Source organism: Benincasa hispida, chromosome 9 (assembly GCF_009727055.1).
Source record: "Benincasa hispida cultivar B227 chromosome 9, ASM972705v1, whole genome shotgun sequence".
Taxonomy (NCBI): Eukaryota; Viridiplantae; Streptophyta; class Magnoliopsida; order Cucurbitales; family Cucurbitaceae; genus Benincasa; species Benincasa hispida.
In genome coordinates, this window is record NC_052357.1 from 91,651,114 (window position 1) to 91,666,739 (window position 15,626).

Consider the following 15,626-nt stretch of genomic DNA (forward strand, 5'->3'; position numbering starts at 1 on the left):
GAATACTAACAATTAAGAGTGATTTGTATGTTGGGTTGAGTGATTTGTATGTTGGGTTGGGTTGAAGTACATTTTACACCCAACTCAATTGTTCAGTTGGTAAATTTCTTCTACCCAAATAACCTTATTAAAAATGAATCCAATCATGAAATATTTGAGTTGGGTTGGTTCGGGATACTTGGGTCATTTACTTAATTTTTGTTCTAAAAATAAGTAAAATATTAATACATAGAAATTTGATTTAATTATTTTTAAATATTGAATTAAGATTAATAACTCAATTTCAATTATATAATGAAAATTTTTTCCAAAGTGCTAAAAACTATTTTTATGAATGGTTAGAGAATAAATTATCTAAAAGATAATAAATTAAATATAACAAAAAATAACATATCTATATATATTAAAACATGAGTAAAAAAATATACATTTTAAAGTAAATAATAAGTTTGGGTTACTTAATGGTTTGGGTTACTTAGATGAACTCTTGAATCAACCAACTTAAAAAATTTTTTATTTATTTGAATCCCCAACCCAACCTAAACCGCACGGGTTAGGTATGGTTGATTGATTTTTTTGGGTTATCGAGTTTTTTTAAATACCCCTACTAATAATGTGTAATGTTGAAACACATGGACAAAACTTTAAGAAATGGGGGCATAACATGTGGTTAATGGACACTAAGCATGAGCCTCTAATAGACATATATTATTATAATATTTATTATACTCCTCCTTAGATGTCCATTATATATATATAATATGTCTCATTAAAACCTCACTAGAAAAAAACTCAAGTGAAGGAAAAATAGTATATATTTCATATAATTTATATTCCTAAAAAGTATATTTACTCCCCCACATGGAAACATCACTTGTGTCGCCATATTCCAATGTTATGCACCAGTTTTTCAAAGATTGTGGTAGATAATGTCTTTGTAAATAAGTTTGTCAGGTTATCTTTCGAACAAATTTGTTGTATAGTGATATTGTCATTTTCTTCAAGATAGTGAGTGTAAAAAACTTTGGTGAAATATGCTTTGTTGAAGTGGGCGTAGGCTGGTTGTGCCGAACCACTATAAAATTTCCAAGGTTAATTTCTTTATTCCTCTCCTACTTTAATTTTGCAATTAATTTGTTGTTATATTTTATTACCTAAAATTAATTGCAATATTTGTTCCTTAAATTAAGTGCTTAATGTTTATTTAGGTTGTTGAATTGATCTTTACATATCTCGTACCAATCTTTTTATTAAAATCAAATTAGGTGCTTAAGAGTGCTAGATTTAATTATTTGGCTATTTTGGGTTAAATTTATTTGCACAAATTTATTGTTCAAAATATTTTTTAGTGAAAAGTTTGTTAATTTATTTAATTGGGCTTAAAAGTTTTAAATTAATTTGACTAAACCCTATTTACCCATTTATTGGTGTCATACCGATCCTACAATATATATTCCTAACCTCTTTTGAAGACTCATCTTACTAGGTGAAACAATTGGAACATATACAACATAAGCTAATTGTAATGGAGAACACTTATGATAAGATATTGGCCTAATGTACAAGTGACGCTGCATGCATAATAACATGTCCCCATATAGATGTAGGAAACTTAGCTCTCATAAACAATGGTCTAGCTATTAAATGCAAACGTTTTATGAATGATTTTGCTAAACCATTTTGTGTATGAACATGAGCTACAAGATATTCAACACTTATCCCAATTGACATACAATAATTATCAAAAGCTCGAGATGTAATTTCATCAACATTATCAAGACGAATAGTTTTAATTGTATAATCAATAAGTTGTACTCTTAACTTAATTATTTGAGTAAGTAGATTTCGACTTAATAATAAGCACACATGTGACCATCTATGGGATGCGTCTATTAATACCATAAAATATCTAAATGGTCCACTTGGTGGGTTAATAGGTCCATATATATCACCATGAATTCATTCTAAAAATGTAGGTGATTCAATCCCCACTTTGACTGGTGATGGTCTAATGATTAATTTTCCTTGAGAGCAAGCATCACATGATAATTCATTAGATTAAAGAATCTTTTGGCATTTCAGTGGGGTCCATTTTAATTCTCAATAATTATTCTCATCACTATAGATCCTAGATGACCCAATCGGTCATGCCAAATTGTAAATATGTTTGGATTCATGAATTTCAGGTTCATTGTTGCATATGTTTCAATTACTCGTATATCAGTATAATATAATCTATAAGATAAAGCAGACAACTCTTTCAGTATATATTTTTCATATGAGAAAGTATATATAATATAAAGATACTCCATATAATTATTTCTATCAGTCTCAGTATGATAATCATTGCAATGAATATCTATAAAACTAAGTAGATTTCTCTTTGATTGACTAGAGGAACAATGTATTGTCAATTGTAAATTTTGTTTCTCTATACAAAATAATATTTGTTTTTCCAAAGTTTTCAATCAGGTTTGCAAAACCTGATATCGTATTGATTTTTGCTTCCAGCATTATCAATTTGGAAAAATATTTTCTACTTGTAAGTATTGTATGTGTAGTCGTACTATCTGTCAGACATAAATCTTCTTTACTCCTTTTTTAGTCACCCAACATATGAAAATGATTCAGGTTTTTCCATTAAAAGAAAATAATTAAAATAAGAAAACAACATTTGGAATATATAAATGTTAACATCTATTAAGAGGAAAAAAGCATGGAAATGAATATAAAAAAAACAACATTAAGTCTAGATATTTTCAAAGTTAAAGGAAACATTGGATGTTCCATCAATTCTACCGATTTTCTTTTCAGAAGATTCAAAGAAGTCCGCCACATCCAAATTTGTCATATAGGATTGGTCAAATATGTCATCATCCTAGTATATAAAATTTGCTTCTACATTTTTCTCTTTTTCCTTCAGGATGCTTGATAGATATCAACTAAGTGTTTTGACATACGACAGGTACGTGACCAATGCTCAATCATTTATTTTCAACACTTTTTAAACTCTTATTTTGTGGAGTTTTTCCTTTTTTGATCATCATTCTGTGTGGTTCTTTTGAAATTTGAATTATTAGAACGACTGCCACAAAAATAATAATTATTTCTTCCTCTGCCACGTCACGACCACGACCTCGACCATGATTATTATTAAAATTCACAGAATTTATTTTAGAGAATGATATTGTTTCGGTTGGTCGAAATTCATGATTTTACCTCAATTACTCATTATTTTGTTCAACCACAAGAAGACATGAAATTAGTTTAGAATATTGTTTAAAACATTACTCTCGATATTGCTATTGCAGAAGCATATCCGAAATGTAGAAAATGTTTTCTCTAACATATTGATTTAAATTTTAGAGCCTCAAGTGCATCAATTTACGACGAACTTAAAATTATTTTTTGATGATCGTATTTTTATGGCATCCAGGTATATTTTGACGTCAAACACTAATGACAAATAATTATTATCATTAATATATCAAATGCTACAATTTTTAATTTTATAATATTTTCATAGTAACACTATTACAAAATATTATATTTTTTTTGAAAATTTAATATATATAAAATATGTAAAACAATATTTAATTTATTAATTATAACGAAGAGAGAACAATTGACATACCTTTAGCGAGAAAAATAAGAACTCGTGTTGATAACGTGTTGTGAACTTGAGGAGCATAATGGGAACACGAATACCCATAAATATAATATAATAATAAATAAATAAACATTAAAATAAATTAAACATAATATATAAATAAACAAAATAAAATAAATTAGCAAAATATAAAATAAGAAATTTCTCTAAATTCTCCACTTTATCCAATTTTCAAGGAATTTTCCCAATATGTATTTTCGAAACCCACCAAATGCCACTATTTATAGTAATTTGGTAAGTAGGAAGTGGATTACACTAACACTAATAATGTGTAATGTTGAGGCACATGAACAACACTTTGAAAAATGAGGGCATGACATATGGTCAATAAACACTAAACATGAGCATCTAATGACATTTATTATCATAATATATATATATTAGCCTTTAATGTAAACATTTTTTTTCAATAGATTGCATTGTTAAAAATAAAAATTACTTGTATTTTCACCAAATTAAATTTGCTTGATGTGTGAGAATAAACTTACCTTATTATTAATACTCATTAATTAAGTAGAAATTTACATTGGTCATCAAGATTTGAGGAAAATTTATAACACACCTATATTTAGATAATTATAAAATATTTTCTAAGTATAATAAAATGTTATCGTCTATCAATAATAAATCGCGACAGATATCTATCATTGACACAGATAGATTTCGATAGATTACGATAAATGTTTATCGTGATCTATCACTGATAGATACTGACGTTTTATTATATTTATAAATAAGTTAGTTTATTATCGTTCATTTGAAAACAATCATATATATTTCTCCTAAATTTCTATTTAAATATTTACCAATTGTATGTCCAAAATTGATATATATATAAATAATGGAGCAAACTTAATTTTAAATAGAGATTTAGATAGAAAAATGTCCAAGGAAAAATTAGATTTTATTAGATATTTGAAATATTATAGGATAATACTTTTGTCCGGTGGTTTTCTTAGGTAGGTGAGATATGTGGATTACATGGTTGAGTATTATAATTCATAAATTCTATATTATTGATATATATTAAATTAACCATAAAGTAGGGACAGTTGCAAATATAGACATTAGACCTAAAGTATTAGTAGATATAACATAATGTAAAAGAAATTGTAAATATGATCAAATTTAAATAGTCTATCAATGATAGACCATATTATTGGTATGAGTATATCAGTGATAGACCATATCACCGGTAAGAGTCTATCAACAATAGAAATATGGTAAGAGTCTATCAACAATAGAAATATATTGTTGATAGACTCCAGCGATAGAAGTCTATGGTTGATACACTTGTCTAGATTTGCAATTTTTTGAATGATGTTATCCACTCGGTTATTATTTTTAAAAATGCTACCAATTATAATTATCCTAAAAAGAATGATCTATTAGATATAAATTTAAATTTTATGAATCTCAATTTTGTGTCCAATAAATTTATTAAAATTTAAAAATTTAAAATCTCATAAATTAAATTTATAATTTTGAAGATTCATAAATCAAATTAAATAGGCACGGAACTTAAAATTTAGAGGTATGATGATTGTAGTTTAACCGAGTAAATAATTTTTAAATGTTATGTCGATTGTTATTATGTTATTTAATTTCAACATTTTTTTTAAATGAGAACATCAGAACTTCGTGTTCTTTTTTGTTTTTATTATTATTTTTTCCCTCGGAAAGATGTTCATATAAAATATACTGTGTTTGACTAATTTCTCATATGAAAACATTGTTTATTATCTTGGCAATACAACAATCCCCAACTAAAACATTTTTAAATACTTTACAATTTTGCTTTAGGTTAGATGATTACGAGACATAAATGTAATGTAACATTCTCAAACTTTAGAATTATAGTTTAATTGACATAAAAAATTGTATAATCGAAATCTAAAATTTTCTATAAAATGACAAAATTTTACATATAGATTTCATACACAAATAATGCAAACTATTAATCTTAATTTCTTTCTTCATTTTGCGTTTAAAACTCAAATTATTTTAAATACACACGGGACACAAATATTGCATCAATACTAAAATGAAAAAGAAAAAAAAAATACAATTTTGTTTTTACTTTTTCAATTTTAGCTTCTATACTTTTAAAAGTCAATTTTAATTTATATATTTTTAATAAATCTTAAATTTAACACATGCTCTAGTTTAAAAATTTCCAATAAACTATCTATTAGCTTTTCGCTGTAATTTTTGAAGCATAATTACATTGTATATATTTTCTTTATCTGAAAAGCTATTATTTTTATACAATAAATTTTGATAAAATTAACTTCGAGAATAAAAAAAATAAAAATAAAAAACACGATTTTGATGAATGCAAACATACGTGGAGAATAAAAAATGCAAAAGGAAATTGGATATTTCCCTGTTTGGAGAATTGGATAATAATAATTATAAAAAAAAAGTCATATAAACACTAAAAACACACAAAAACCAAAACTTAAAAAAAAATAATAATTAAAAAAAAAAATCCCAAAAAGTGGCAAATTAGAAGTCAAAGGTGTAAACTAAAAGAAACCTAAAGAGTGATCAAATTCTATATATATATTTTAATGGTTATGAATACCTTCATGTGTCAATTAAAGACGGTGCCTACTTTGGGCCCATCTCCTTTGTCTTTGTGCTGCCGTATTCAACACTACGCCCATTCGCCCCTCCATTTTTCAAACCTCTAGAAAATACTTTGCCTCACAAACCCTACAATTTATTTCTCTTCCAAAAATTTCCTTTTCTTATATGGTATGTGATTGGTCGACATCTCGTACTTCTATATCCACACATTCTATGCATGTCCCTAATTCGTACTATTTGTTATGATCGTTTGATTAATTAAAAGATAATAAATTTTTCATATTTTTTAAATAGACAGAGATCTGTAGATATATTGAGATATCTTAATTAGATTGACACATCCGTAGTACCTTCATCATATCCTGGATCCAAAAACCCTTCATGTACTAAATAAATAATAACTTTCCAAATTAAGGACTATAGAAGAAGCATCATAGGTATTAAATAGAGATGGTTCTTTTATACCAATGAACCATTAAGGTATTAATGAAATTGTTTACCTTATATGATGGGGTCGACATATGGTATTTCATACGTACTAGTTGGAAAAAATATATTAAAATTGTGAAAGCTAAATGTGCAAAAATACTATATACAAATAAATCAACAGCTAGGAATATGTTAATAAGGAAAATAAAATTTGAGGAAGCCTATAATTTGGATCATTACTCGTAGTAGAACATCTTTAGAGAAGACGTGCTTCACTTGCATTGAGTAATTCAGTATTCCACTCTCGAGATACAACAGCCTTGTACACAAACTAAGTTATTTTACAAATTTCATTGACTTATATGCTCACGGAAAATCGCTTTGTGTTTGTTCGTTTGATTACAAATACAATAACGTGATATCGTGTAAATTAGGTTAACTTTCAGTATATGTCATCTACAATACTAAGGAAGTGTATAAAAGTGAGTTGTGATAATTTGATAGAAAAATAATATACAAAACATTAGTATTACAATAATATTTTTTTAAAAAAATACTTGTCGAAGATTTGGAATGTATTTGGTTTAACTTCTCGAATGTGTAATTTTGAAAAAAGTGACGTATTTGACAACTACTTAAAATAGTTTTGAGATATTTTCAAAATATATTTTAAACCATTTGTGTCAAAAAGAATTTAAATAAAAACAATTTTTTAAAAAAATATATTTTTAAAAACAATTTTTTTAAAAAAATATTTTGTCCTTAAATCAATCCAAATCGACTTCGTCCATGCAAGTGAGTTGTCATGGAACATTGCAATATGTGTTTTTATGCCTTTTGAATTTGATTGGTTGGTGTGTATCATTTTCTCATGAGAAACTTCCTTGGAAAAATTAAAGAAATGTTCCTCGATATATATTTGAGAATTTTGTTGTCAATTGGATGGACTCACTCAACATTTTGACCAACATTTTATAGGTTTATTTGCGACATCTATAAATGAAATGATTTTTTTTTTTTTTTTTGTTAGAAAGAATTCTTTACTACAATATTATCCCTTTTTATTATTATTATTATTATTTTGAGATATGATTTTTGACCCACCTCACACAATATAATGATCATTAATAGTATTATTAATTCATTTTATTTAAGTCTAGAATTCAATTCTTATCGTGATTGAGTTTGATAAAATCTTACACGTTATCTAAAATTGTCAATTTCATATAAGAAATATTTAGAGATGAGGAAAAAGAAATTGTAGGCACCTAACTTATATTCTTAGAAAAAGAAATTCCCTTTTATAATATAAGGTTAAGATTTGACTTTTGACTCATCAAAAGATTACTAACGTATATTGTTTGAAATAATTGAGCCAATGTTAAAAAATATATATATATTTAGAAGAAAAATTATTCCAAATGATAAAACTACTGAAAATATTTATAAAATATAACAAATTTTTAGAATCTATCAACGATAGATATCAATAGAGATTGTTAGATTTCTATTTGATAGACACTGATGGTGTCATTAAATTCTTAAATTTTGTTATATTTTGTAAATATTTTGATTTATTTTTGTATATTTGAAAATAACTTCATTTAAAATATAATTTTGAAATATGTCGATTTCATTTAAAATATAATTTTGAAATATGTCGATGAATTTAATAATAGTAAGGTAAAGATATAAAATATCCCAAAAACATTTATATACTGCAATTTGTGTACCAATAAACAAATGATGGTGTATTGAATTATTGTCACAAACATAGAATTTTTAAGATAAAAGACAAAATTGGTGATGGGGGAGGTGACAGTAATGAATTTTTATCTACATTTTGAATTCTTATTTTTTTGCTTTATTTCTTTTTGGTCAAATATAATATTTAATGCTCTTTTTTTGTTATATATCTCATTTTCATACTTTATTCATCCAAACAATTAATGAAATTTCAATATTATGGTCCAATATCATATTATTATTATATACCAAGAATTTCAACTCAATAATTTTTTGCTTACTTTCAAATGGGATGCTGGGAGCATTTAATGCTAATTATAAACCAAGATACAAGTTTCAAACTTTGGAGAAATAAATAATTAAATTCGCTTTGAATCTAACCTCCTAACATTTTGAAATTATTATATTTCACTTTTAAATATGAACATTTTTTTAGTACATAGAAACAAATTAAATTCGCTTTGAATCTAACATCCTAACATTTTGAAATTATTATATTTCACTTTCAAATATGTACATTTTTTTAGTACATAGAAAAAAAAATGTGTGGTATATATTCTATAGAAGGAACCATGGTTATTTTATATATACACAATTATTAATTCGTTCTTGTGGTATAGTTCCTTTTTATGTAATTTCTTTTAATGAAAATAGTTTTTTTCCTTTTCTAGTATAAAAAGTCTTTTGATTTCTTGGTTGACTTAGATTAGATATTTTAATTAGTTGAGATATATTCATGTATAAAAAGTTGTTATAATCACAACTTAAACTTGGTGCCATTGATTATGCATATGATATATGGTATATGAAATATGAAATTTGAGTTTTTTAGTCAGAAAATTACTTCTAGAGTTAAAAAATGGGAAAAACCCGATTTGAACGTGGCTAATGGATAAAATATCAATTATTAACCGATTCGATTCTCCTACCCTACACATTGTTGAACTATATATTTACACGAGTACATTAACAAGAGAGAAACTACAAGTAGTCACTATATATAGTTGCACGAGTACACTAACAAGAGAGGAACGATGAGTAGTCACTCAACTATTTTAAGCTATTGCGTATAAATAAATGGAGATAGCCCGGTTACTATAGGCTCTTGACTCTTGAACGGCTGAGAATGTTATGTCAAAAGGACTCATGATTACGATCTCGACGATGAGACAAAGCCAAGAGAGGAGAGCATTTAGACAAATTGCAGGAAAGAATTGATCTGAAACGTATTGTTGAATATTCCACATTGGCAATTATATATTATTGAATTATTAAAAGAAAAATAACACAAACACACAATAAAAATGAGGTGATATTTTAGGAAAATAAAAGGTCGGTGCCAATAGATATGGGAAGAATGTGAAATAAGCAGAAAAAGCAAACAGTTGTTAGCCCTTTGAAAATATGACTACTAATGGAAATTTCCAATAAAAGAAACTAACTTTTCTTTTAATTAAGAAAAATAAATTATCACCATATATTTAAATAGAAATTGTACTAAATAGATAATATGTGGAATAGGAGGATTGAAATGACAAACCTTTTACTCTTCTTAATGGTCAATAAATATAGTATATGCTAATTGATGGGCTATATTTAAAGAATTACAATTATTCAAATATATTCAAACGATAATAAATTAATCAAATATTATTAATATTTTTTTTTTTTAAAAAAAATATTAATATAGAAAGTCAAGGAAAAGGAAATTAGATTTTCGTTGTCTTTTTTCCACAATCAACCAATTCCAAATTTAAAGAGAACTATTCTTTTATTTTTAAAAAGGCCCCAAAAACTAAATAATATCTTTTATATAATGAATTATTTCTTTTTGTTTTGATTTTTTTTAATAACGAGTGAAAATTCGAACATTTTAGTTGATTTTTCATTTCTTATATATATATATATAACAGAAATCGAATCACTTTTCTAATTAAACTTATATTTACTCTAGCTTTATTATTATTATTTTAATTAACGTATATAAAAACATAAGGTTGATAAAATTTTAATTCAATTAAAATCTTTAGTCAAATTAAATTTTATGTCCACAAAATATAGATTATAGTTTAATATCCATTCAGATGATGTATTTTGATTTGTAATTTCTTATTCATTTTGGAATTAATCAAACTGGTTTCTAAGAAATCTATTTATTTAATTTTACATTAACAACAATTTCAAAACCTTATTAAAGATTTGAAGTTAATACGAATAGAAAAAATATCTATTTATACTCCTAAACATAACGGTATTAATTATAATTTTAAATGAATAAATGTGTCCATTTAAAAAGTGAACTTTTGTATGTACATCAATTTACATCATCCATAAAGTTTTGTTTAGAAAATCGTGTGTGAGACTTATAATCATATCAATTAAATCCCTACACTTTTTATAAACCAAATATATTTAGATTCTCGATTATGATTTTCTTTCAGGATCGTCAATGCATCAATTCTAATAGTTTATTTTATAAAACTTACATTTGAAAGATGGTTTTCAAGTTTCAAAGTTAATCGCGTGGAATGGTCTAAATTAGTTCACTTGTATAAATTTAAGAGTTTAATTTATACAAATTATAATTTTCATGTTTTTTTCAAACAAAATTTGAAAAATGATATAACTTGATATAATTTAGGATGATGCCATCCAAAGTTTACGATATAAATTGACATTTTTTTTCAAATATATATACAATTTTAGTATATTATAATTCCCAAATTTCCACAAGAATTAGAAAAATATATCTTTTGCAAATTTTCAAAAACATTAATCACGATGTAATTAAAATTTTCACGATGTAATTAAAATTTACACAAAACGAAAAAAAAAAAAGAAAAAAAGAAAAAAAATGATAAGTACCTAAAAGTTCCTATATCGATTCTATTATTAGAAAAAGTTAAATGTTGTTTTTTAGGTGCGAAAAAATGGAATGAAAAAGTAGAAGAAAGAAAAACACACACGTTTCACGCTCACTCAAATCCCACGTGCTTTTTAAATATGAACTTTGTGTTCCAATTGCAAACTACAACATATTGAGAGAGAAACCTAGCTGTGTTTAGATTGTTCAAATAATTCGATGATTCGAAAAATTCGTTCAACCCAATTTAATTCGTACAATTTGGATTGGATTATAAACTCATTTAGGTTGAGTTGTATTCAAACAAATAAAAATTTTATGGTTCATCTAAAACAATCCAATCTAACCCGAACATGAATTTATTATATATACATGTATTTTTTAAAAATTTTATACAATTTCATAATTTTTGAATAGTTTATTCTCTAAAAAATCCTAAAAATAACTTTTAGCATTTTGGAAAGAAAATTTTTATAATATAAAAGAAACTTTTTATAATATAAATTGAAATTGAGTTCTTAATCTTAATTCAAATATATATAAGTTAAAATAAATTTTTTACATATTAAATTTTAAATAAATAATCCAAATAACTCGAACCAATCCAACTCATATATTTCATGGTTGAGTTGGGTAGGATTCATTATTTAATAAGGATTATTTGGGTTGAATATATTTGCAATTCGAACAATTGGGTTGGGCTAAAAAGTGTTACAACCCAACGTAATCCAACGCATGGATACCTTAGTTGATTTTGGGTCTAGTTTTCATTTGGTTTCTAAATTTTAAAATGTTATATTTTTAATCCTTAAATTTTGTATTTGATTTTAATTTAGTTCATAAGTTTTAAAATATTATAATTTTCCCTTTGAGGTTTGGATTTTGTTTTAGTTTGGTCCCTAAATTTTAAGATTTGCTCTTTTATTCTTGAATTTTCAATAAACATTCATTTTTCAGTTTTTTATATTAATGTGTATTGATTAATTTAAAATGATTATGAAGTGAAATTTTGACACTAACTTTCATAGGGATGAAAAAAATTAGTAAAACCTAATTAATTATAACGTTTTAATTCTTTTAAATTAAATCATTTTGAGTCTCACGGCTTATTAATATTGATTCATTGCACATTACGAGCTCCAAAAACTAAATATATAATTATGTTTCTCTTAAGTCATCAATTGACTCAAAAATTTGAATAAATTGATGAAAATAGTTTTAATATTATATCATCTAATAGTCTCAAATGTCCATTTGATAATTTAGAAGTAATTGGGATTCATCTATTTATTAAATAAAATTTACTATAATTCATATATAAAAGTTAATAACAACTCCCTCACTAGATAGTTTGATTTTTTTTATATATAAAAAAAACTAATGCAAATGCATTGGTTTTTTTTTAAGGAAGTTTAACAATGGTAAGGTGTGGATGTTATATTTAAATTGACTGTATTAACCTATTGAAACGTGTACATATTGAATAATTATTAGTATCATTTCCTAAATATACTATGAAAAAATATAAATTTAAATCTTTGATCACATAAAAATAATTTATTTAAATTATTATTGAATTATACTCACTTTTTCGATAATTATTATCGAGATTTAGATGCAAAGTGAGAGAAGTTTCTCTAGAAAGTATTGTAAATTAGTGATGAAATTGGTCTTGCCTAATAAGAGAGATGAAGTGGGGTATGATTTTGTGGCCACATTTAATGTTTGGGATTTGAGAATGTTTTCTACTTTGAAAAGGCGACGTTTTAGTTTCCTTTGAATTTTAGTTTTGCACTTCCAAATCCAACCTTACATTAAATTCCACAACTGCATTTTGCTATATTTAATCATGTGGGTGGGGAAAAAAATTCAAATCTAATAATTATATCATTTACGCTCTAAATTTTTTAAAATATATCAATTAATATCACCTTTTAAATTTAGTTTAGAAAATAGTGTAGGAAACATATAATTGTTTAAACTTCCATATTATTATGAGTGAATTAATTTAAGTGGTTGATTAAAATTATATTTAAAAATAAATTCTACTACATTGGTAGACTTCTTTAAATGTTAGATTAATAAAATAGACCAATAGAATTGATGCATGGAATCTTTTTAAAGAAAATATTATAAATATGTTTATCCGAATAGAACTTAATAGAGGGATACACTTACGAAAGTTTATTATATGAGGAGAGAATAACAATATAAGGGTTTTAACACAAGACTTTCTGCTTTGATATCATCTTAAATAATCAAATGACCTAAAAATTTAAGTTAGTAGGTAAAGATAAATTTTATCAACTAATATTTATAGTCTAAATTGACACAATTATGGGTTGAATGTTTAAATTAATACCATAAACTTGGTTTGGAATGTACATTTATATTTTTCTTTAAAAAGTACTAATTAAAATTAAAAATAATAAATCCTGCGATCGGCGTTACGACTATGTTTGGATGCCGAGAAAGTTCCAAAACCAAAGAAAATTTTCTTCACCTTTTTTCCCCTCTAAAAATATATTTTCTGTTATGAACTTGAGGAGCACAACAAGAATATGGATACCAATAAAATATAATATTAGAATAAATATAATAAATAAATAAATATTAAAAGAAATTAAACATAATATATAAATTAATTAATTAAATTAAATTAACAAAATATGAATAAGAAATTTCTCTAAAATCTCCACTTTCTCCAATTTTTATGGATTTTGCTCAATGTGTGTCACCAAATGCCACTACTTATAGACAATTTAGCAAGTAGGAGGTAGATTACATGGACACTAAGAATGAGTATTTTACAAGACACATGACTATATACATAGAGTGTAGAGGGAGTGACATTTGGCTTTTTGACACTAATAATGAGTTTCTATTTTACACATAATTTGTGATATTTATGATACTCCCCTTAGATTCCCATTATATATATATATATATATATATAGAATATGTCTAGTTAAAACTTTACTAGAAAAAAAATCCATTGGGAAAAAATCTTAGTGAAGGAAAAAGTGTATATATTTCATATAATCTAATACTCTTTAAAAAATACAATATATTTACTCCCTTCAATATTGTGTATCAATTCTCAAAGGTTGCAGTTGGTAATGATTTTATAAATAAGTCTGCTAGGTTATCTTTCAAACAAAATTTGTGTGCAATGATGTCACCATTTTCTTTAAGATCATGAGTGTGGAAAAGCTTTGTGAAATGTGCTTTGTTCTATCTCATTTAATATATCCTCATTTGATTTGAGATATGCATACTGTGTTGTCTTTTGGAAGACTTTTACTAGAAGACAAACCACATGTCTCATGAATGTGTTGAGCCATTTATTTTAGCCATACATATTCTCAACTAGCCTCGTGAATTGCAAAAATTTCAACATGATTTGAGGAAGTAGTCGTTATGGTATGTTTCACTAATCGCCACGATACAACAGTTCCTCCACATATAAATAGATAATCTGTTTGAGATCTAGCTTTGTGTGGATCAGATAAATATCTAGAATTTGCATAACCAAGATCAAAATTCGATTTATTTGAATAAAACAAACTCATATCAATCGTTCCTCGGAGATAACGAAGTGTATATTAATTTCATTCCAATGTCTTTTTGTTGGAGAAGAACTATATCTTACTAATTAATTTACTAAAAATACAATATTTTGTCTTGTATTATTAGCAAGATACATAAATGCACCAATTGCACTAAGATATGGTACTTCAGGACCAAGAAGTTCTTCATTATCAACTCTTCCCATATACATTTTTCATATGAAACAGTGGATATGATATAAAGATACTCCATATTATTCTTTCTGTCCGTTTCAATATGATAACCATTGCAACGTATATATTTAAAACTAAGTAGATTTCTCTTTGATTGATTAGAGAATAGTGTACTGTCAATTCTAAATTTTGTTCGCAAAATAATATTTACTTTTCCAAAGCCTTCAATCAGGTTTGCAGAACCTGATATCTTATTGGCTTTTGCTTCTAGCATTATCAGTTTGGAATTACTTATATGTGTAGTTGCACTGTCTGCCAGACATAAATCTTCTTTGCCCATTTTTTAGTCACCCAACATATGAAAATTATCTAGGTTTCTTCATTAAAAGAAAATAATTACAATAAGAAAAACAACATTTGAAATATACAAAGGTTAACATCTACGAAAAGAAGAAAAATACATGCAGATGAATTAAAAAAAACATTAAATTTAGATATTTTCAAAGTTAAAGGAAACACTTGATATTCTATCAATTTTGCTGATTTTCTCTTTAGAATATTCAAAAAAGTCTCCTACATCTAA